Below are 25,893 nucleotides of genomic sequence, written 5' to 3' on the forward strand. Positions count from 1 at the left end.
CAAAATGGCCTGACATGGATAACACACACTATTGTAGTGTAAAGTGTCAGTTGTCTGACGGCACCAGGGGTTTCCCCCCATCTTCGCGTTGTATTCTTTGTGAGTGACACAGAACTCTGTGGAGGCCAGAGAATTAAAGTGTGTGGGGAGTGGCCTGTTGTATAGCGTTGTTCTGTTGTTTCTCTGACCATTTAGCCGTTGGGCCCCACCGTTGCCCACACTTTGCCACGAGGAGACAGTCAGTCACCCAGTAGATTATTTAAGTACTCTGGCAGGCTCCACCACCTAATTTCCAAGGATTCCAGTGGCAAGGCCTATAAAAAAAAGGGGGGGGGGGTACACTAGAATTTGGCCAAAAGAGATTTACAAGAAAACGGTAGAATTTAGACGTTGATTAGAATTTGGCGGCATTGTTAAGAGGTGTACTCGGTCGGTTTAGTGAGAGACGGGGGATACTGAAGAGTGGGGGGGAAAACAGATGGAAGAAGAATAGGGACGATAGAGTAGGCATCACCAAAGAGGGTCAGTGGAGACGAGCCCCACCAGGCAAAGTATGGGAGTAGGCAGGAGGGAGAGGAGCCAGAGACCTGTCTCCTCCCCACCCCCCGCCCGGGGATGGGGTTTTTTTTTTTTTTTTTTTTTTTTTTTAAAGGGATTTGGGTTAGAGTACCCAGTTCAGATCGTCAATGGCGTGTCGGCAGCAAAGCCGCAGAATGTCTTCGTCGGTGTCATGTCCAAGTAGTGTCAAATCGGGTAGGAAGGTCAAGCTGCCCATCCCACTTAGGGGGTGGGATATGTTAGTTGGCGGTGGGGAACCCACCAGATGAAAAGTATCATGTGGAATCAAATGAATGAAATATGTCAGCAAACTGGCAAATAAACTACAAAATGCGCGCAATATACTATACTACGTCTCATAGCACGATATATGAACTGATGTACTGGAAGAGTGTAATTGAATAGCAATGACACGTTTAAGTGTTGTTTGGCCATCAGGGATACATATCTTTTGTGAGTATTTGTTAAAAGCCAAAGAAACTAATCCTATGAGGCGTTAGTATATTGTCTGTATACTGCGTGCATTTTGTGGTCTATTTGCCGGTTTGCTGACATATTTCATCCATATAATTCTATTCACACACGACAATGTACTTTCGCACCAAATTTCACAGACTTGTATAAATTATTTTGTAAATCACTGCTCAATTTTAATCAGTACCCCAACTTTTGACTATCAGTGAATTTTCCGGAAGAAAAATGACTAAACTAAATTATTTCGAAACCATCAAGTTAGTTGTTTGATTTCTCAAGCAAAATTTGTTGCTGAGGTACTGAAATATCGAATATTATCTGGGTGAGCTTAACTGGTTGTAAATAACAACGTACATTTGAATAATGAAGATTCTTGGGTATGCTCTCCATCGTATTTAATGTATTCATAAAGGCTATTTTAAATAATGTGCATTGACGAAAGAAATATAAATTCAGTGGTTGGCAATACTCTTATTTTTTGGCGCTATAATATTGAACAAGATTTACATCTTTCTCACCAAGGTTACAGAGGATAAACTTGCATCCGTCTGCCCAGATCATGAATTAAAGAGGAGAAGAAACTTTCCTTTCAATTCCAACAGATAACAAGGTTAGCAGACAGCTTCATTTTCACTCTGCATTTGGGGGAGAAAGGTTATCTTAACACCTTACTTAACATTTTCAAAAATTCCGCCAGATTCTTGAAAGTTAGTGTACTACTTATTCTCATTTTTCTCTTTCTTGAATATCTACACCAGAATAGTGTTTGAATCAGGAGCGGCTCGTCCATAGGCACTGCGGCACTCCCAACTATTTGAATCTAGCTATACAGTGAACGGAGTTATATGAAATTTTGTGAAGAATAATGCAACGCAATGAATATTTTTATTAACAGAACTCTCACATATTATGCACATCCTCTATTTCCAGTAATCATTTCAATAATAAACGAATAAAAACACGAAATCGTTTCCAACTTTGAAGTTTAATTAACCGTAGGCCTCACTGCCCGCCAGGCATTGACACATTTTGCATTCCAGTGAATATCTGGTAATTGGTTGCCATTAGCAACTTGCTAATATACATTTTTTATAGGTGAAACGAATCAAAGTCACTGTAAAGCGCGCATTGCACATTTCATCGTTGACCATGATGGGTGTGTAGCCACAATGTCGGTGTCTTTTTGCTATTCGCCCGAATTCCCATTAAGTAACTAAATAATATCAGTGTTAAATCAATACTCAACATTCAACAATGTAATTATGTGATTACAGCTTAATTGCGAATTGAGCTTGAACTTGGTAAATTGAAGTTATATTACGAGGTGATGTGTAAGTAAAACATTTATTTCTACGAGACACGATTTTGTCAAATTTGATTTGATTATGGCCTCCATGCTTCCCCATGAAGTAAATCGCGTGACAGTGAATAAACTTCAGCAACTTAGTTTTTCACAATTATCTCTCCAAGAAAAAAATGCGATTAAAAAAGAAGGCCGCCCCCACACCAAAGATTCAAATTTCTCAGCGGGGAATAAGTAATAATAAGAAATATATTTGCAGTTTTAAAACTGAATGGTACCAAAGGAAAAGTTGGTTTTGTGGTTGTGAAGTTAAAAATGTATTGTTTTGTTTTCCATGTTTACTGTTCGGAGGTGACTTCAAGTGGACAAAAAGTGGCTTTACAAACAAACAGAATGAAAAGGAAAAAAAAAAAAAAATTCTAAAACATGAGAGTTCGAAGAAACATTAATAATGTGATTTCACTATCGCTTTTAGGAAGCGTAAATATTAAAGAACAGCTTAGTGAGGCCTACAGATCTGCAAACATAACAGAAAAGTTACCAGGAATCGTGAGGTATTATCTAAAATAATAGACTGCATTAAATTTTGTGGACAGTTTGAAGTTCCTTTACGTGGACATGACGAAAAAGACAATTCTAAAAATCCAGGAGTATTCAGAAGATTAATAAATTTCGCCTGTACATTAGATTCCGATTTAAAGAACCATTTAGAAAGTAATGCAGCATTTAAAGGCATTTCAAAAACTATTCAGAATAATATCGATATTCTTGACTGTTTGCTGCAAATATGCCGGGATGAAATAAAAAGGGAAATTAAAGAAGCTTCATGGCTGATGACACAACAGATGTTTCAGAACATATACAAATGGTAATTGTTCTGAGATATGAACTGAATGGAGACTTTTTTGGGGTTTTTTTACTCCGGAGCGGCAGACGGAATATCGAAGTGCATTCTAGATAAGTTAGACATAATCCTCGAAGGAAATACTCAAACTGGTTGCTCAGACATTTGATGACGCAAGTGTGATGAAAGGCAAGAAAGGAGGAGTTCAGGCTAAAATAAAAGAAGTGTACAAAAATGCACATTTTATTCACTGCTATGCACACCAACTGAATCTGATGGTGAGAAATGCAGCAAGTAGTACCCGAGATTCAAGAATATTCTTTTCGAAACTCAATGTCGATAATCAACATTTTTCTCGAGATCACCACAGCGTCTCTCTGTTCTCAGAAAGCATATGGAGAGCCATGTTTCCCGACCTTTCTTTACAAGATGGAACTTCAATATACGCACCGTGAACAGCGTTTATTAAAATTTGAATCCTTAAAAAAGTGAACGGAGGACTACAAGCGACAACAAACGCAGATAAGATGATTTCAGAAGCAACTGGAATTTTGCAACTCTTGAGTAATGAAAAATTCGGTTCTGGTTAGAACTTTTCCATCAGATAATGCCTCACGTGGAAGTTATTTATAATCAAATGCAATCTTGAGAAATTGAGGCAGTTAAAATACATGAATATATAGGAAACTTTAAGAATGCCGTTCTAAAAATCAGGAATTCAAAAATCCTGATTTTTAGAACGGTATTTGAATGATTTTCAAAAATGTGAAATCATTCAAAAACACTCATGATTGAAGCGAAGGAAGTATACGACTATATAAGTGTTTACATAGGCGAGAGATATTATTTTACAAAGCAATTAATTGCTGCTAAATTGTTTAACAAGGAGAACTTTATTTTTCGTACGAAAACGCCCATGGAAGAGGTACGGGAGACTACCGAGGCATATCCTATGATTGAAAGAGAAACTTCTTACAGAATTAAGTTTTCTATAGCAGACATGATGTACACATTTATTGTAAATTAACTGACTTGCTGAAATTTATCTCAGAAAATAATCTAGCTGAAGTTCTTGGTGAACTTACAAAACTCATACAAGTTCTTTTGACCATTCCGATTACTACTTCAGAGCCCGAACGCTGCCATTCGCCATTAAAAAGAATAAAAGCATTTTTAAGGAGCACTATGAATCAGGAAAGGCTAAATGCTCAAGAAATGCTTGAAATAGAGAAAAGCCTGATCAACACTGCACTAAACTTGAATGAAAAAGTTAATCTGTTTTCAACAAATAAAAACCGAAGAATGGATTCTGTTTTTAAATAAAAGTTCAAGTCTGTTAATGGTAAATGTCTAGTTAATGTTTTGTAGTATTTTTAACTTGCTTATTATTACTTTGTATGTCTACATGTCTTATAACCAAGGCAATTTATAATGTAACTTTAAGACGCAGCACCCCCAAACAGAGTCACGAGCCGCTACTGGTTTGAATATGTAGTAGAAGCCCTTTAGACACCCTGCTCCAGTTGTCTCATCAGTCTGCAACAAGGTCCGCCTGAAACTGGATTCATACTCAAAACGATTCTGATCTGTAATGCAAAGGGAGAATTCAGAAAAATAGATTTATTTGTTGTAATCCTGAATTCGGCCGGCTAATTCCCCAGCCCTTCTACATGTGTCCTTGAAAAGAACTTATTAAATTTCCACATATTCCGTAACAGTATTTGAACTGTTTTATAAATCTATGGGCAGCTTTAAAATTTGGCGAAACTTCACTTCCTTCAACTTCTTTAGTTTCATTTCCGCAAATTCCAATAATAGCTGCTTCTATTTATAATGACATGGCGTTTTCTCTGAATTTGATAAACATTTATTTTCTGGTATTTTTATATTAGCCTGATTTCCTACCTTTCTTTTCCACGAATAAACAACCTGATTTATTCTGTTAGAGTAGTCCTTTACTTTTCTTCAGTGTCAGCTGTTGCCATTTGTCTTCTTCACCTCCTCCCTTATCTTATATTTTGCATTCGTTTTTGAGCGAAACTAATCCTCTATGTTTCGCTGCTGGACTTCTGGACTTTTGTTGGAGATGAATGATACGAACTTAGCTGCTTTGATTACATTAGGCCTGCGCTTCTATTTATTTCAAATTTAATACGTTTCTGTCCGCATAATGATATCCTCGCTTTTTATATGCTATGTTATTAAAAATCTGTTGAGAAAGCTTTTATGTTGTATCATAAAAAAAATCTGTTGTCCATTGCGCTCTAATCCGTCTCTTTCAGGGTCTCTACGAAGTACACAATGTTTTGTGCAGTTTTATTGACAAATTTACCACAACATGATCTTTATCATCACAATAAGTGTCGCCGTATCAATGTGACGCCACTTGATACTTCACTACAACCGCCCATTTACTGTTCTTTTATTCTTCCTGAGTGGCTGTCCGTAATCTATATATCCCCAGAACTTTTACGAAATAGCCTCGAAAATTTCTGAAATGAAAATGTGCTTGAATGTTCTGGTATCTCTGACGACTCCATTAATCTCACCCGCCCTCCAACACACGACTTATCAGGATATCAATAAACTTCTGGAACGTTCAGAAAATTCCATTGATGCTAAAATTCCATAAACGCCTATTTGTGAAAGAACTTTTTAAATGACATCATTACTTTAAAAATGTGGTTAAAAATTATATCTTTATCTTAATTAGACACCCACTGTGTGTCAAATTTTTGTAGAACCCTGTTATCAAATGATTAATTGTGACAGTATTACAGTCGATTTCCCATTCTTTTTCTCCAAGTTATATAACTCTGGTTACCAACTATTGAAATGCACAGCACGTTACACCTCTTTTCATATTTATTAATCTGCAAACTTGTGTAGAAGTTTCATCTCCATCTGTTTGGTTTAGTTTTAATGGAGCATCGGCCATCTGTTTGGACCGTCACGGCCTCCTCTTGTTAATGATGGAAACAGACCCAGGTACTCTTGGTACAAATGACAGTGCTAGCGAGTCGCATAATTTTTCCAATCAGCTGAAAGAGGCTGCCAGTCGGTAGAGAAACTTTTTACAATTTCTGCAAGAAAAATAACTGGATAAAAGTCGCTCATTGTCATGCACGAATATTACTGGAAAGCGTTTTTTTTATCATTATTATTGCTGCAGTTCGAGGTAATTATAGGTAGTCATTAAGACATTTCGTCTTTCGCCAACGAGCCAAATGATTCAGCATTTTTATATGACTGAAAAGATGAAAAATTATACAAAAAATATGTGGGGAGAGAATAATTACTCCCAATTTTTCTCAATTAACCTTTAACTATTGAAAGGAGAAACTGAGTATTCGTTCTGGGCAAAGACTGCTGCATAATCCAGCATGAAAATGACGTAATTAGGCATATTAATCTTTAAGAAATCACGCCAGACTGTCACTATTTGGATAATTAACCTCGGTGAGAGTGGTGCAGAGTTCACACGAATGTTCAATTAGGGCTCATATAACATCGAAAATGATTTTACTTAAACAGAACTACATAATATAACTTCTTACATTGGAAAAATCATATTCTTGCTTGAAGGTTGGTTAATGATACAGGAACATAATTAAACTGCAGGAAGGGAAGGGATACTATTACGCTTCTTGATAAACTGATAATATAGTTTTAAATTAACAATAGGTGAAAGACCATCTAAGTTTTATTTCTTTCTTTTTATTTTCCCAGAAGGACAATTATCATTACATTTCATTGTTTGAGTCAAAAAACTAATTGAAATATAGTGTAATGTGAAAATTCTCTCAGAATAGTTTCCACCGTATTTTCCAGCGATGTGGACTCTTGTATTAATATTTACCTTCTAATAATATTAAGAGATAGAATATACATATCATTCACTATATCCTCGGAAGTTGTCAGACATCTGAATAAACTTTTTTGGAGAAAACTGAGGTTTATTCGGGAAATCAGTAAAACATTGGCAAGTCTTCAGTATCAAATCTAATAATGTGAAAACTAAAGCTTGAGGAATTTGATTAAAATATGGTGACTGAAAACACAAAATTCTAAGAGGAAAGTTCATTTCTACTCCCATTCAGGGAACTAATTGTATCTCTATGAATATTCCACAAACGTATCAAAATTTAATCATTTTAAGCTACATTTAACTTTGGTTACGTGAATCAGAAGTTGTGTAAGATACACACCGATAGCAGAACAGCAACTCTATAGATTATCTGAGATGCTTCTCGTGTTTATACTTTTAAGTACATCTTGTATATGGTGATTTCTCGCATTTACACAAGTTGTACGATTTGCGCCGATATATATTCAGACCTAAACGCAGTCTTATGTTCAGATGTAATCAGCGAAACGTGCCCAATAAAATAATCAATACCGAATAATGTAAATGTGGACTCTCTATTAGTATTTACCTTGTAATAATATTAAGAGATGGGATATACATATCATTCCCTATATCCTCAGAAGTTGTTAGACATCTGAATAAACTTTTTTTGGAGAAAACTGAGGTTTATTCGGGAAATCAGTAAAACGTTGGCGTCTTCAGTATTGATTTCCATTAACTTTTTAAGAACATTTTCAACCAGTTTTAGCTAGCAATAAATTGCTCGTTTAAAAAGGGCGGGGTACGTTAAGAGTAATTTTAACGGCTTTTTCACTCTGACCTGAAAGAACTAGTCTCAGACTAAGGTATAGCTTTTCCTGTACTTGGTATATTCAAACAACTAAGGTTGTGTATGAGTCAGAGAACAGAAAGGTAGCGTTTCTTTCCAACCCTTAACTTTGGTGATGCAATGGCTGCATGCCTGCATGGTCGTTACAAGCAGGATCATTTCCACACAGCCCCTACAGTGTACGTAGCAAGAAATTATTCAAAATGTCATTATGGTACACGACTATGGGAAGACCACGATTTTAATATTCACTCTTTAAACTCCTAATATCAATAAGTTGGTTCCTACCGCCATAACTATGTATTGCATTGCGTACAGCTTTTCCTGCACCTCAATATTAACCAGTAATTTAGGGTAAGCAGCCATGAAGAAATTTGTAATATAAGGTTTGGGTTAATATGCCATCTATGCAACTACAATTCATGTAAACGACATGTTCATTATTAACGTACTAATTATGTCCTCATTCAGAGTAATTGAAGATCCTGCCGTACGTTCAAAGCATAGAAATTAAATACGATGATTTATTGTATTGTGTGTTTTCAGCTCAATTAATTTTGAATAATAGCGAAATGGGAAGACCACGATTTTAATATTCACTCGTTAAGCTCCTAATATCAATAAGTTGGTTCCTACTGCCATAACTGTGTACTGCATTGCGTGTACATATGTCATTTGGTTATTCATTTTAAATGATTAACCAGGGAATGAATTAATCTTTCCTAGGAATGTTGTAATAATCATACTACCGCACAGTGTGAGAAGGGCGAAGGAAGAGAATCAATGTTTGGAATTTTTCAACTCCAGAAGACTTTAAGTGGAATTCGATAAGCACGTATTGCGGGGATCTAAAAGGCATCCGAAATATTGATCGGAAGAGAACCGAGCACATAAAAAATAAAACAGCAACAAACGAAAACTTCTCTGAAATTGATATTTAAGCCACTGCAGTTCAGATTTAGCTGAACGCTCGTTTTTATCTCAGAAAGTAAAGTTTGCTAAAGCTGACTTCGAGATGTTCAAGATGGAGATAACGAATGTAATCATCAGTAGTCGTGTTATCAATGTTATGGTGGAGAAATTTTCAGGCCACTAAAAGACAAAGTCCATTGTTGTAACAATGATGCTCAAACCAGTCACTCAAGGTGCTCTTGGAATGAAGAACATTCCAACTGTGCTTCGAAAAACTATTCGGAGCGCACCAAAAAGATTTCCCTTAGCTTTAATTATCTCAATCTTAATTTGATACACCCTTCTGAGAATTACTATATAAAAGTAACCGTTGTAACTGTAAACTCCTCTAAACCTATGCTCTGGGACCATAAATGAAAATGAAACGTTTCCAGGTTGATTCTTTAAACTTAGAGATATTTATCCCTTTTGGTACAAGGATGGAAAGAAATAAGTAAGATGTGGCAATTTGCTTAGGAAGATCACTGTGATTGCGCGTGCTATTCACTAGTTACCGGATTTCACTAATCCGGTAACTAGTGAATGCCTAGGCGGTCCGAAGTGTAGGCATCATGTTCCGTTGAATAACAGTGCCATACTTTAACAATCAATTCTGTAAGAAATATTGTGATATTGAGCATTTTTGTTTATATCCAGAAACGCGACTCGTTTCTGGATATAAACATTTCCGTCCATGAAATATTATCGTTTTTCTAGTTGACAGAAACTTTCAAAAAGTTATTTTGGTCAGTTACAAATAAAGCGAACAGGAACGATTGTACAGAAATAATCATTAAGGGCTCATCCACCTCAGATCACAGAACTGCCTATTGATAAAAGTTCCATATCCAGATAATGGTTATGATTGATGTTATATATATGGGAAGATCTGAATCCTATCGGTGTGCAGAAAGATTAAGCCCTATTCATGTGGTAGTGGTTAGGGTCGTGCAAATGTTTTTTTTTCCCCTAAGGTATCCCGGACATGAAATTTTTGTAAGAATTCGACGTTCTTCAGGTAGAAAGCCAACCGTAGAATACATTCAATTTATCGATACACGAAAAAGATATGTACCTCACTACCTGAATTCCCTCTGTGGTACTCCAAGCCAACCAGCCGCTCATACTGCGATCAATGGTTGCTACCTGAAGAAAGTAGAATATATTGTTCGCTCCCCCTGATCTTCCCCAATCATGTTCCTTACATGGCAGCGAAGTATAATTTTAATCTACCTTAATAGCAATACTAGATTCTGTTAAATTGAAGTCACAATCATAGAAATCCTTGAAAGTAATAGGAGTAGAAAATTAAAACATCCTAATAAATCAATCAATCACTTTCGATATTATAAAAATAGATAAAAACAAACAACCATTTTGTATTTATCCAAACAATAACAGGAAAAATTTGATAAAATTTTGCGAGCTTGAGTGACGTTTCGGATCTTCTCCAATGTCACTAAGCAAATATTTATGGTTCGTTTGATCCCAATGAAAATCAACAACACACACTTGGAATTTCACCTCTTCATCATCAAACGCTAATAAGTACGTGGATGACGCATAAAATTCTTTAACATTCCATTAGAAAACCTTTTTCCTCCTTATCTCTCATTAAACGCGATAAATCGGGCGCCAGTCACTGTCATGAATAACAAAAGACTCTTCCTATTATGCCATTTCTTGGAACGAATGAAAGTAGTTAAGCCGTGGCCCTTTTGTGTGACGGTAGTTACTTAGCAAGGTCCACACAGAAGCAAATTTCCTGTTAAGAATTAATTTTTTTTCCTAACATAATGGTATCTTGAAACAAAAGATTCATATGGAGCGTGTTTGGGTTTATAGATTATTAAAGAATTTATCCCTTAGTATTTTATATTCATGAATTTCAAGTTATTTTATTATAATAAAAAAGTGCACCTTTGTCATGAAACTCGAATCGTTTAAAATTTAAACAGTAAAATTTGCATATTGACTTATTTGATGTAAATTATACACAATGCGTACACTTAACGAATTGGTGGCTATTTAAAAATGTTTAGCTACTCGAACCGGTAGGTTTCTAAACGGCTGGAGATCGACATTTTTCCTTGGACAAGGAAAAGCAAACGATAAAAAGGAGGTCATGGAACTCGGTCCATTGTGCTGTGTGAAAGAACCCAGCTAGAGATCAATATCGTTCACTACACTTATTTGGACAAACTTGGGAAAATCGCCTTAAACAGTGGCGGTGAGAATAAACCGGTATTACGCTAATTGAATGTACTCAATGGCGTGGATCAGCAGAATGCCAATAAAGGATTCGAAATCAGAGAGGCGAATTCCAATATACTTGGAGCACAACATGCATGCCTTGCTTGTGTTTCTTTTCTCTTCAAAAGCAAACAAGAATTTTATATGGGGAGAATTATTTAAGTAAATAATTTACAGGATGTAAAATTTTATCAAAATCAGTTAATTAACTGTGTTCATCCACTCGGTCTTGGCGGAGAAAGTGGAATTATCATTGATTAGATTTATTATATGTACTGATTGATGGTAAAATATCTGATATAAAATGATCTTTTATTGCTAATGAATGCATGATTTCATATGCTATGAAACACCATATTATGCACAGTAACGTACAAATTCTAAACCATGCTGAACGATGCATTTGGGCTCCCTGACCTTTCGGACCCCTCACATTACTCTAATAATAAAAGTACGCCAGATAATGCGCACCGGATCATTTTATTTGAGGGAACTATATATTTAGCAGTATTGGGAAATTCACGCCACAATGTGTCCTCCACGTTTATCAATAATATGTGGGCAGTCAGACTGTTAAGTTTAGAAGAAAAATGCCTCAACCTTCACTCTGACAAAAAAAAAAAGAAAGTCTTCAATAGCTTTCTTCAGCGCAGAAATTATTCATGAATCCTTCTGAAGCACTCTGAATTAATCCATAGATAAAAATCATGGGACATCGGACACCACGCTAGGCCTTTACCATACACCTCACTACAGCGGTTAGAAACCCCGCTATTGTCAAAAATTTCATGCAGGAACTCCGATACAATTCCTGAGCATTCATGCCAACCAAATCTCCAAACCATTTTCTACAGAGTAATGATGTTATTTCAAGGAAAAACTGAAGCCTGCGAAACTGGAAAGAAAGAAATAGAAAGATTTATTGCAAAAGGCGAGATTTTAAACGGCAGTAGCTGCTTGGACAGTGTCACTTTTAGTCATGCATTCACTACAGAATTTGGAACTCGGAAAATTCAAAATGTTATCGGAGAAAGATATTCACAAGTTTGTACGTGTGGTGAGCATTTTCCCAACACGAAATGATTTGTTCTCTCTCTCTCTCTCTCTCTCTCTCTCTTATTTTATGAAAAGCCACTGACAAGTGCTAATTATTATATATTGTTAAACTATCAGTTGTAACTGCAGGTGGAACATCTACAACTAAATCTTATTTTTTAGTAGGATGGAACTCCACATCGGAGCGTGGTCCGACAATTCATGGTAACACATTTCCAGGCAGATGGACGAGGATGATTCTCGCTCCCTTGATATAGCTCCTTATATCTTCTGCGAGATTTCATTAAGGAAAAAACGAACACTGAAATATGAATAAAGTCTGTACATATATCAACACTGCAACTGCTTCTGTGACACTGAAGTTGTTGGACAACAGATGGTATTAAACTAAACACGATTTCGGCATTTTTAGGATCACATCCAGACCACGTGGAAACCTATTAAACTCTTCACGAAAAAACTTTTTGGGTTGTTCTTTTACATAAAATAATCTGTTTTAATTATTTTGGTGCATTTTTATGGCAGTTCATAAATTTGATAAATTATTTATGTGTAGTATATAATTATGAGCATGCGCTACCTATAAAATCTCCGCAGTGCGCTTTAAGGAAGGTGATTGGTTTTAAGTTAAAAAAAAAAAAAAGTCTTCAAGTCTAAGTTTAAGCGTAAATATTTATCAGTCATTTAAAAGCAATACATAAAACATGCTCAATGAATGGTGAGCATTAAATATTTATTAAAGCAAATTAATCTTTTATTGGGGGCTTGGCGTCTATAAAGTAAAGGCTGTTTACATTAAAAACAGATTTCTGAAACTTTACGAGCAATTTTAGTACCTTTTAAATTGGATGTTAAGTGATTAGGAATTATATAACTCAAAGTAAAGGATAAATAGGAAGTAGAACCTGAACAGCAGATTCCAGGTATAGTTTTAAATGTACAGGTACAATGACAAAACAACCACTCTTCGGGCAACTGAAATACAGAAACATTAAGAGGTTACTTAACCCTGATCTTGAATTATGTGAAGAAATAAGTAAATTTCTTGGAAGGGTGTATGGAGAAGGATTTAGAAAAAGTATTTTCGATATTACTCAAGAATCCAATGCATTACAAGTCACTGCATAGGTGTCAAAACATTGTTTCTTTACCTTCACAGCCCTAAAACTGCTATCAAAAACTTCTAGAAATGTGATACTGACTTACTGAATGATCTCTAAATTAACCTGGATCTTTGATCATGTGAACACAGTTACTGCAAAGGCATTTGGATCCTTAAGAAAACTAAAGGGCATTTTGTCATTGTCGAAAAGAATTCTGGCTTCTTAAGTTAAGTCCCTACCGATCTCCCAAAATCATAATGTACAATTAACAGAGTCGACCAATATCTAGTCTAGCTGCTTGTAGTGTAACGTGTTTCAAACAAATCTTTCTGATGAAAGATGCTTCTTATCTGTGTCAGATGTTTAAAGAGAAACTGTGGCTGTAAGGCTTTCGTATATTGTGTCTGCAATTGCATGTAATTTGATGGAAGAATAACCCCGTTTCTCTGAGAAAAAAACCGGAGATGTTTATGAAATACGTAAAGATAAAAATAGGACCGGAAAGTACATACGAGTAAGTATAAAAAAAGTTTTAAACAAATTTAATGATTTTTAAATAGCCCTAAATAGCTGCTGACACGTGGTCACTGGGTTGAAACCCCATTTTTTTCGTACAGAGCAAGCAATACGACTTTTTTTATGAATACGTGATCAAGTCCATAATGTTAATTATCATTGAAGATGAACACAGGAACAGTAGTCTTTTATGCTACTAATTCGGTTTAAATTTAGAAGGATGAAAATTAACTAAGTTTTCTTCACCCCGCTGGTATTGGAGATCAGCATTTAAGAAATTGGTGGTGAATATTCTAGAAGTCGAAGCCCTTTGCGCAGTAAAAGGTGTTTCAAACTGGAAGGTAGAGTGTAGTTTGCTATCATTAGCAAAACTATTTATCGGATTTCCAGTCAGTAGAAGGTCACTAATATACAAGAGGAAAAAAAGTGAGTAACAATTGAACTGACAGCCGTTTACCATCACATGCAGGCCAGATGATGGTAAACATGGATAGGGCAGTCACACAGTAGACTGGCTAACCAATTGCAAAAAAAAAAAAAAGGTCAAAATCCATAAGATGAAGTTTCAGAAGACCTTTATTCCGAACGCCTTAGAAATGTCGACAACAATTGTTTGCGTTTCATTCAGAGAGAAAATAAAAGAACAGGTAAAGTTCAGAAAAAACAGTGAGAACATATTATCAGTACTGTTATAAAGGAAAACAGAAAAGGAAATACTGCATAAAAATAGCCATTTATCACATAATATCTATTACCACAAAGCAAATAACTTTCTCAGCTTATATGAAAGAACATGAATATGGTCTGTTTCCGAGCTACAAGCAGTGAAGGAAAATGTTCTACAGCACATTCCGTCTGGAAAAATTCACTCAAAAAATGGCCATATCTGACAGGAAACGCTGTCTGTTCAGTCTATAAATTACATATAATCTAAAATGGCATATGTGGTGTGAAAAACCCGACTGCTTGCACCGGAAATTATAACCTATCTATTAACAGGTGCAGAATAACACAATTTCCATTCATCTACAGAACTGCTTGACACTCCCAAGTTGTTGTCCAGTCTATCAAGAATGCCCGGAAAATAGCAAGTACAGCACAATAAAATAATCCCATTTTATCTCCCCACAGGGTTTCCGAATGTGATGTAACTTCAGCGTATTTTCTCACATAAGTGTTTCCATTACCGAAAGTACAAAAAGTCTTGTGGCATTAATTCGTCACCACGAGAAAAGTCACTTTCTAATCCCGTTGATGTAAAATGTATTGAAGCACGCATGGCAAACCAGAAGTTCCGCTCATTTATCATGCTGACGTACCATTACCTTCCTCATCCACATGTGCAACTCTATGAAATATGATACCCGGATGTGAGAGCTATCTCTTTTCACCTTCACATTACTTAGATTAACGTATTGCTTTATATACAGTATCAAACGGGAATCTTACCAGTCCGTGTGTAGGTCATCAATCACCAGCAGTGTCTTGTGTTTCTCCTTGCTGTAAGCGCCTTTCGTCACCGGACTCGCGCTTACAGAATTGGCACGTGTCTGAAAAGCTGGAACGTTCTTCGAGGGAGACGTTGGAGCACTGATGGTGGTACCCTGCCGTACGTGAAGTGACAGATCCGTCTCTTGCGGTGGAGCATCTGGACGCTCCGGAATATCTTTTCGCTCCTGTTCATCACCAAGCTCTCCCGAGAGGTCACCCGAAGAGAAACGCCTCCGTAGGTAGTTGGTGGTGGAGGCGAAGCTCTGGCGGAAACTTGAGAACGAAATTTTGGCGGCTTTTAGTGGGAGGGAATGAAAGAATAAGAACTAAGCGAGGTCTGGTTGTGTTGGGTGGCCTCTACCCAGAGGCGTTAATGGTGATCACTTTTCTGGCTGCTATTCCAGTGAGCCTATGGGGAGAGAATAAACAGACTTCAATGAAAAATAACTTTTTAAAAACCTTAAATTAAGAAATTTAAAATTTAATGCGAATTTCAGTTTCAGCTGTTTTGAGCATGCGCCGAAACAATTTAAAGATACGAAACATCACTGTGTGACGTCTGCAGACAGTGCTATAGATGGATTCCTACCTTGGGAAAGAAAATTACAAATTTCCGGAAAGGAGATACCCCACAATCCTACCCAGAAACCAACTAACTTGTTCCGGGTAAAGAAATCCATTGAAGTCCCACCGTCTCTAATAGCAAGTATTCCTCAATTTCGAATAATTACGGGAATACCACTAGACCTTATACATTTGTTTGAGAGAGAGCAGACAACCTTGACTTTCTAAGAAAGATCCCTTCTATGAACTTGCCTGCACTGTGATTTTAATGGTTGTATCCAGGAATTGCAGTGTTTCCTCTGAGCTGTGGTAACTTTGTGTTCCTTAAAATCCTGAAACATGGATCACTGATGATCGCAGGCTGCGGGTATTACCCTGTCAGTATATGTTTGGTCTTGAATATTATTTTGTCTGGAGAAAATGCTAATCTTTCCACTGCATACCGAGTCTGTAACTGTAAAAATTAGCGTGACATGGCTTATCAGTGGCCATAATATTTATTCTAACAAAGATCAAATTCTGTAGTTCTATATCCAACCATGACGGAATGCACATTCTTACACCCAAGGCCAGACCAAGAATTTGCCGTGACACAACCCACGCTGTGGCTTCCCCTCACAGCTTCTATATTCCTAGGTTTTACTTCCAAATGGAAATTTTTTTCCTGGTCGTCCAGAAAGGTTTCAGATTTAGTATGCGAAAAGGTTATCGGCTAAATAATCTGACTCCAACAACTTTAAATTATTATCAATTTGTTCCTACAACACTTCCCTGTATAATGAATATAAATCAACATCCCTTTATACCAATTAATGCTGAAGATTGGCTTACTACAAAAAGCAATACCAATGCAATCTTATCGAAGGCTGAATATGGCTTTATATTTCACATTAAAAGGGCTATTTTTTCCATAAAAAGCACAATTACTTTAAGGGTTCTAGAAATCTAGAGAAGAATCGTAAACATCATAATCAATCATACATTAAACTACGATGAAGGGATTCATCTAATGACCCTTGATATTTAAGACTGAATTTTAAATCAGTTTTAAAGCCAAGAATAATTTCATTAGATTAACTAAAATAATGGTGTCTTAGTACCCTAGTACTGTAAACAACTTAGTTAATTTACGTAGTGCATTTCATTTCAGAAGTGTTGGCAAATATTATTAATTGACGATTTATAACAAAAGAAATAGTAAAAAACAGACTTTTATGCACTAACCAAAAGCCGACCGGGCTAGCCGGGTGGGTAAAGCGCCTGCCTGGCAACCCAAAGGTCGCGGGCTCGAATCCCGCCTCGGGCTTGGATCAAAGTACTGCAAAAAACCTTGGGAGGTGCACTATGACCACAGAAGCCGATGCGCCAATAACTACCAAAAAAAAAAAACCTAACCAAAAAAAAAATTTCGTTTCTGCGCATTCCCCACATCGCCTACTCATTCATCGAGCCAGCTTATGGCAACAAACAATATCCAGTTCTTCAACTACGATACATGGATGCCATCACTGCTTGGTGTTTCCATTTTTTTTTTTTTTTTTTTTTTTTGTCCACTGTTGTATGTTATGTCATGTGCATTGCGATTTGCTACAAAATGGAAAGTTATTATTTCCTGTTGCTTCCAGTCGTATACTGAAGATTATAACTTAATGCGACCTAAAAAATACACTGAGCTTGCCATAGTTTGTTTGCTTTACATCATTAGTGACCTGTAATGTCTAGGACCCAACGTGATTGGAAACTGTAGAGAAGAGGGAGGGATATTCAAAACAAACATCTCCACTGTAATGAACTTGAAGACGGGCATACCGCGACCTCGTGCTTGGAAAGGATTAATGATGCTTTCGTGGCAGATAGATTAACACTCTTCATAGAGTCCGCAGACAGCAGCCACTCTATTAATCATAATAATTGCTCGGCTGAGTCGCATTCGCACTGCTTGCAAATGAGGAAACTGCGCATCCGGTGAAAACCGAGCCACCATTCATTCTCAGACTTTCCCACAACTTTAAATTATTTACTTAACTGTATTTTTCTACCTCCCCACTGTGTTTCTGGTCTTCATCTTTTTCTTCCATTCTGATCCAAAAGAATAATCTTTTTTCCCTTTCTACCTACATTTATTTTTTCTAATACTTTCCGATATTTTTTAAACTGTCCTTTCCCCATTCATCACGATCTTCCGTATGCGTTTTTATATTTTGTCTTAATTTATGAGATTTCGGGAGAATTTTAGTTTCGAAATGTTCAACTACTTACCAGAACAGAACCTCAATGATCCTCACTAAGTGGCGTGTAGAACGTCATTACGAGGAAACCTGTAAGAAATTATATCATCTTATAAATTCCTTTAAATAAATAAATGCGTATAACTTACATTAAACATAATTATGTAAAAATTACTTCGATAAATAGATATTTCTATTTATTGAATCCCATATTTCATTTATGTAAACAATAATACTAAGGCGCATTTAGGGCTAGAGCCTCAAGCTGCGAACAAATTTAGACTATGTATATAAAGTGCTTAGCATCGTAATACACAGCCATTTCTGAATAAACAGAAAATTTTTAAGGTGGCATCGTTTTAGGTTATATCTCATATTGTGAATGCCTTCACAACGAGTTGCCATGATATTGCACTACTTCGAATAAGTAACGCTTCACCTAAGGAGAAGACTAGTGTTACTTATTCTCAGATAGGTACCACCACCCAGACAGCACTGTTTCAGGGCTATTTGGCCTATCATGGCAACTCGTTGTGAAGGCATTCACAATATGAGATATAACCTAAAACGATGCCACCTTAAAAAATTTTCTGTTTATTCAGAAATGGCTGTGTATTATGATGCTAAGCACTTTATATACATAGTCTAAATTTGTTCGCAGCTTGAGGCTCTAGCCCTAAATGCGCCTTAGTCTAAATACATCATACACCATCAGGCATCTCTCATATTGTGGAGTTATACTTCATAACTGTTTTTGCCATCATTGCATCACTTGGGTACCTACCCACTCACTGACGAAGGGCCAAATAGTCCTGAAACGGTTCTGTTTAGAGGCTAGTTTGTGAATTGTTTCGTTCGTTGGGGTTCTACTCGTTCTGAAGGTTGAGGAAAGCGTCCGATCGTATCAAGAGGTTAGCGGCGGTCCTTTCAGTTTGGGTTACCCCCTTTGTGGGGAACCTCCTTTCGGAGGGTAGTAAGTGATTGATTTTCTTTTGTTTTACATTTTGTGAAATTTATTTCTGCCCAGTTAGATATTTTTTTCTCGTTTTGCTGGTGTCAGGCAGGACACGGGATTTTTTCATTTTTCCTTAAGAAACCGAGATTAATTATGGCACAGTTCTTCTTTAGAGAAAGAACAGTGGAGTTTCAGACTACAGAGGTTTGTCCAATTAGAGAGGTCATGCAAGGAGTGACTCAGGTTGTTTCGGTTCACGAGATAAAAGGATTAACTCCTTTACCGAGGCAGAAATATCAGTTGGTCTTGAAAACTATAGAGGCAAGAGAAAAGGTCTTGAAAGGGTTTTCTATTAGAAACGTAATGATCAAACCTGTGCAAATTGGTAATATACGCAAAGTGGTTACTATTGACAGATTTCCGGTAGAAATGTCTAATGGTCCTGTCGAGAGTTTTTTTAACAAGTTTGGTAAGGTGGTTAAGATTCATAGAAAAGAATATGAGGAATGGCCAGGCGTGGAAACAGGTACGGTGCGAATACATATGGACATGAAAACGCCCGTGCCAAACATCATCGATTTGATGGGTCATAGGTTACTAATAAATTACCCAGGAGTTCAAAAAGTTTGTTTGAGGTGTGGAGGTAAAGACCATTTGGGAGCAGACTGCCAAAAATCACGTTGTTTTAATTGTAATGGCACCGGTCATATTACGGCCAACTGCCTTAATAATTGTAAAAAATGCGGAGCTTCCACGCATAAATTCATTCAATGCCCGGAACGCACCTTTGCCGAAAGAGTTGCTGGTGGGGGAGGACAGCAGGAAGCGAGCGAGCCACCAAGAGATATGTCTAACGCTAAGAGTGAGGAAACTATAGGAGCACAGAGGGGTGAGACGCAGATTAAAGAAATCACACCAACGTTTACAATAGAGTACGATATATCGCCAACACACTCGGAAAACGTAGAACTAGTAGAGGATATGGAAGCGGAAAATACAGTACGAAATGTACATAAACGGGGGGAGAAGGAAGAAATATGCGGTAAAACTAAAAGAGCAAAAGGGGGAACAGAGGAAATTCAAGAAGAGACTAAAATAAAACAAATAGAGGGGGAAGATTTATCAATTTTGTCAGGCGGTAAGAAAGATTGCAAAACACTTTCCGGGTCTGATTCGGATTCAGATGGCATACAAACGAGGAAATACGAAGGGATAGAATGGTTAAATGTAGTAGGAAACACAAAAGAATACAGGGAATATAGGCGCAGCTTGGCGGAAATTGTTAAAACTCGAGGAGAACCGAATCTTCTTTGGAATGAAAACGAGGAGGGTCAGGTAGTTAATATTCAGTTCACCTGGGGTGATTTCGTTATTTCTAATATTAAAAACAAAAATGTTGGAGATCTCACTGTGTTACTTACCAGTAACAAATTAAAGTTAAATGCCGAACATAGGAATACTTTAGCAGAAGTTTTAGTAAAGTTCTGCTCATAATGTCAGGAATAACATTTATGTCATTAAACGTACAGGGTCTTTTATTTTATTTATTTATTTATTAACACACAACTGTATATACATTCTCAAGTTATCTTAATCAATTTACATACAATATTAATCAATTTATATACAATATTTATATACAGATTTATATACAAGCTCTTATATATACTGTAGTCTTTCTGTACATTGATTGTGTGTGTCCTGATATGAAGGGTGGCTCCTAGACACAAGCCCATCTCCACCTTTTACTCCTGAGAAAGCTCAGAACGTCTGCAAGACAGGCCTGAAAAAAAGAGCATTATGTCAGGCCATTTCGCCACCAGGGATTAACTAACACCTGGATCCACCATTCTCTATGTGTGCTGTAATGCACAAATCCTGCACCTACCGGAAGTAGTGCTATACTGGTAGGTGCCAGCAATCCCGCCCCCAAGGCTGCCCAAACTTGGAGGCCAGCGAAAAAAAAAAATAAATAAATAAAAAAAAATAAAAATAAAAATAAAATAAAAAATAAAAATAAAAATTTTCCAACTAAGAACAATGTACACTTGTTGAAAAAAAAAGCAACATTATACGATTATTTACATGCAAATAGCAAATACATACACTTACATTAACTTAACACTTAGAAACATTAACATTAACATTATCTCCACTTTAGAGTCCATCCACAAATGCAAGCCTGAATTGGGTGTCCAGGAGCAGAAGATCATCTCGCTGTAGACAAGAAACATCCTATAAAGATGACATTACACGAAGTGTTCTGTCGTCAAATGTGCAGCACTTCCCTTAATTGGTATCCTGCAATAGATTTCTTAGCTCCTGTCTTCTTTTAAAAACTTTGGCCGAGAATTCCTGAAGCAAAGCAAAGATGTCCCACCTCTGAACCAAGAGAGGTAAATTATTCTCCGTGAGGTTTGGCAACCTATTTAGTAATTCCTGCCTGTCTGAAGTATACAGTCCGCATTCAAGGATGACATGTCTCCAAGATTCCACCTCACCGCACGAACAGTAGGGGTCAGGTTCTAATCCTCTTTCAAATAGTTTGGCCCTTAAGCCATGTCCAGTGATTAAGTAACTCGTTGTCATGGTGGGAGCAAACCAAGACGACACCCTCCTGTCCATTGCAAAGCTTACGGCTGGCTGGAATGAAGCCTCTTGTAATGGTTCCATACTCACTCAAATCCCAACGTTGCTGCCAGCAATTCACAAGCTCGCCCCAAATTCTACGTTTTTCCTCCTTTATGTTGTTATTTGGATTAGAGGTGATATTCAATATTTGTAACGCCCTTCCCTTCTTTAAGTTATATACAATACCTCGGAAAATAATGTGTAAATCCAAGGGGATGGTACCTGCAATAACCTGTAAGGCATTTGTCGACACTGTCCTTGGAGCGCGTATAACTGTAAGCAACATTGTACGTTGCAGGGACAGAAGCTTGGCTTTAGTTGTAACCTTGGTAGCAGCCGCAAACCAAATACCAGCACCATAATCTACAATGGGAAGAAATATCGTCTTGTAGTACAATACCAGAGTTTTTTTGGATAAACCCCATTCCTTGCGGGAAATTCTAACAACTGCAGCTACGAACTTTTTGATTTTTTCATTGATTTTAGTGACATGTACATGAAACCTGAGACGATCATCTAAAGTTAAACCCAGATATTTGGTGTTCTGTACATATGGAATTTGAGTACCATATAGGGTTACCTTTGGCGGCCTTCCATAATCGAAGTGGTGTTTAAACACCATGAAATTGGTCTTGGTGACAGAAATCTTTAGTTTATTCAAACCCGCCCATGCCACTAAATTATTCAAAACTGACTGAATTTTTTGTTCGAGAATTTGTCTTGATCCTCCCTGCACCGCCACCACCAAGTCATCTGCATATGCAACTTTGATGAACTCATCGCTATCCTTCGTGAGCCACTGGTCTAGCACTGCATTCCAAAAGAGAGGTCCCAAGACTGAACCTTTAGGGCATCCTCTTGAAACGGTAGTCGTGTATGATAAATGCTTTGCACATACTCTAATTTGTCGATCCTTAAAGTAAGATCTGAGGACTCTGAACAGGTAGTAATCACACTTTGCCAGTTGCAGTGACCTGAGAGCACTCTCCCACCAAAGGGAATCGAAAGCGCCCTCAAAGTCAATAAAAACAGCAAGAACATATTTGCTGTTTGCCTCCTGAATGTAAGTCAGCAGGGTTGAGATTGCGTCCTCAGTGGAACGTCCTTTTTTGAATCCAAACTGGCAATCAGAGGAGAGATTATGTTCTGTAAATAATTTAAAAAGCCTTGGGGCAATCATCCTTTCAAATAATTTGCCAAGATTTGCCAATAAAGAGATTGGCCTGTATGCTCTGGGGTTTGTTTTTGGCTTTCCCGGTTTATGCAAGATTTTTAAGAGCGCAAGCTTCCATTCGAGAGGGAAAAGACCTTCTAGCAGGCATTTATTAAATAAGTTTAATAAAATCTCAGGGAAGAATTCATAAAATTTTCCAATTACTTGATTCTCAATGAGGTCAATGCCAGGACATTTTTTATGGTTCAATTTAGCTACTGCAGCACCTAGCTGAGAGCGGTTAACAAACAAATGATGATATGGCAAATTATGATGAACATGGGGGTGAAGATTTGGTTTCTACAAGAAACCCACTTTGCCAACTTAGCAGACATCCAGCAGTTTCAAAACAGATACCGGTTGTTAGGATTCTGGAGTTTTGGGACAAATAGATCCACAGGGGTGGGAATAGTGGTGGTTCCTCCAATTTTAGAGACTGTACGACTGGCAGGTAGGGATACAGAAGGTCGGGTTGTGGCAGTGGATTGGAGTTATGGGGGGCGTACAATTAGACTAATCTGTGTCTATAGTCCAAATTCCACTTTAGAAAGGAAAACTCTGTTTCAGGGGCTGGGCAATTATATGAGGGGGGTGCAGTGGATTATAATGGCAGGAGACTGGAACTGCGTTCCTGACCCCATTATGGATAAAATTCTGGCGGGCAACCCGCATTATGGTACGGGGGGGGGGGGTTCGTGAATTAATCGAGGTTTGTACTAAATTAGACTTGGTAGACGTTTGGAGGGAAAAAAATCCGGGGAAACGAGCAGCCACGAGAATAGCCAATAATATAGGAACCAGGATAGATCGCATTTATGCAACAAGTCAGTTGAAGGATAAAATAACAATGATACGGCATGTGAATTTTGCGGGAGGTCGACAAGTTTCAGATCACATGGCAGTAATGTGGAAGGGAGATTTATTTACGAACGTTAGTCTGGGAAAAGGCTACTGGAAGCTCAACCCAGCAGTTCTGGAGAGAGAGGACTGGAATTTTACAACAGTTGTTAAACAGATAATAGAGCAAGGTGGTAATGAATGGGAAACGTGGGCGGAAATAAAAGAAAGTGCTAAATCATTTTATTATTCCAAAATTAAGGAAAGAAATAAACAACGCAGAAATAGACTGAAAGATCTCTTCCAAGAAAAAAGAATTTACCAACGGTGCGGGGAAGAAAGGGCAACAGTAGAAGTACAAGCGATTATTGACGGTATAATATTGGCAGCAGAGAAAGAAACAGCCCGGAAAATACAGCTGAAATTTAGGGAAGCTGATACTCCTTCAGCTGCGTTTTACCAAAGACGACAAAGGCTAAATAATTTAGCCAAAACGGTTCAGGAAATTAAAGACGAGGACAACACATATTCAACAACGTCAACTATTATGAATAGTTTTGTAAATTATTATGAAAAAGAGTTTGCTTTGCAGAAAAATGAGAGAGACAACTCCATTTGGGCGATTGGACAATTCACTCCCGAGCAAAAAGCATTACAGGATAGGGAAATAATTATGGGGGATCTAACTGTGGCCCTAAAATCATGTAAATTACGACGCGCGCCGGGACCGGATGGTTTGGGGGTAGAATTCTATAAGAAATTTTGGAACTTGTTAGCGCCTATTCTTTTGGCCGTCTTTAACCAGTTTTTTCGGGAAGGGGTTGTACCCGAAGGCTTTTTAAGTGCCTATACTACTTTCATTCCAAAGCATGGACGGGATTTAACGAAAATTGCTAACTGGCGACCTATAACGTTGGCTAATTGTGACTACAAAATATTTGCAAAGATTTTAACAACTAAATTAAAACGCGATGTAACCCAGGTAGTTAGAAGCACACAGTGCTATGGTATACCGGGGAGGCGGACAGAATATAACCTTTGGCTATTGAAAGACATATTAGAATATCGGAAACGGAAAAGTTACAAGTTAGCGTTAGTGGCAATCGACCTAGAAAAGGCTTTCGATAGAATCGACCACGACTACCTTTTCTCTATAATTAAAGATACGAACATAGGATCTCAGTTGTTTACAGTTCTCAGAAATTTATATACACGTAGTAACACACAACTTTTGATAAATGGAGAAATCTCGAAAAACATTAAAATTGAACGGGGAGTTAAACAAGGCTGTCCGCTTAGTCCTTTATTATTTACGTTAGCTCTAGAACCACTACTGGGAAGAATAGACAGAACTGAGGCCATTCAGGGGATACCGTTGCCACAGCCGGCAGAACAGTGTAAATGTATAGCATATGCGGATGATGTTACCGCCACCCTCACTACGAGTTATGCGGTGGAACAATTTATGTCACTCGTTACTTCTTTTGGTAAGAAGTCGGGGTTAAAAATAAACGAAGACAAAACTAGGATCAAATTGTTAGGGGAATGGGTACATCGCCCTTTACCACAACGAGAAGTGGAGTCAGATAAATCGATCCAAATATTGGGAGTTCCATTTAGAGAGAGCCCCATGCTACCTGTAGGAAGACTCACCACAAAAATACGGGAAAGTTTAAAAGAGTGGGAAGTGGGACAATTTTCCTTTGAGAACAAATCTATTATCGTTAAGACCGTAATTTTTCCTATAATCTTATACACGGTGTTTATAACAGGAATCACAGCTAGGACAATGAGACGATTTTACGTTCCGACATTTCAGTTTCTATGGGGAGGAAAACGGCAAGAGATAGCGCAGAAATTTTTATTTTTACCGTGGGAAGAGGGGGGAATAAGTATTCCAAAAATTAATTTGAGGTGTAGCTGTAAGAGACTGCTGGACGTGGCTAACATGGTGCAATCTAACCATTTAGTAGCGGTACTGATAAAATATTTTATGGGATTCAATACAGCCTTAATTAAAGGAGGCGCTTATACAGGGCCTAAAGCAGAGACAATTCCTAAGTATTATAAAAAAATTCGGGATATGTGCACACAGTTCAGAGAGAAAGATATAGATCCTTTTAAGGGTGGTTTAAAACATCTCTACTGGGTACTGTTTAACTCGGAAAATCCAGAAAAACCAAATTTAGGAAACCTTAATACACAGTTTTTCTTTAAAA

At 37.4% G+C, this 25,893-nt stretch overlaps 1 protein-coding gene and 1 long non-coding RNA gene across 2 annotated transcripts in view; both read right to left on the bottom strand.

Annotated features, from left to right (window-relative positions):
• The window catches only part of Syn (synapsin), a 282,097-nt gene extending 266,841 nt beyond the window's left edge, over nt 1-15,256 (bottom strand). Inside the window, exon 1 of the mRNA XM_090388021.1 lies at nt 15,205-15,256. The gene's annotated coding sequence lies outside the window, so the exon portion shown is untranslated. The remainder of the gene's footprint in view (nt 1-15,204) is intronic.
• A 201-nt stretch (nt 15,257-15,457) lies between these two features.
• The window catches only part of LOC150076507 (uncharacterized), a 151,256-nt gene continuing 140,820 nt past the window's right edge, over nt 15,458-25,893 (bottom strand). The window contains exons 2-3 of the long non-coding RNA XR_016547846.1: nt 18,070-18,128; nt 15,458-15,655 (exon numbers count right to left, since the gene is read on the bottom strand). This is a non-coding gene — a long non-coding RNA (uncharacterized LOC150076507). The remainder of the gene's footprint in view (nt 15,656-18,069; nt 18,129-25,893) is intronic.

Source organism: Mastigoproctus giganteus, chromosome 13 (assembly GCF_048544385.1).
Source record: "Mastigoproctus giganteus isolate SK-2022 chromosome 13, ASM4854438v1, whole genome shotgun sequence".
Classification (NCBI taxonomy): Eukaryota; Metazoa; Arthropoda; class Arachnida; order Uropygi; family Thelyphonidae; genus Mastigoproctus; species Mastigoproctus giganteus.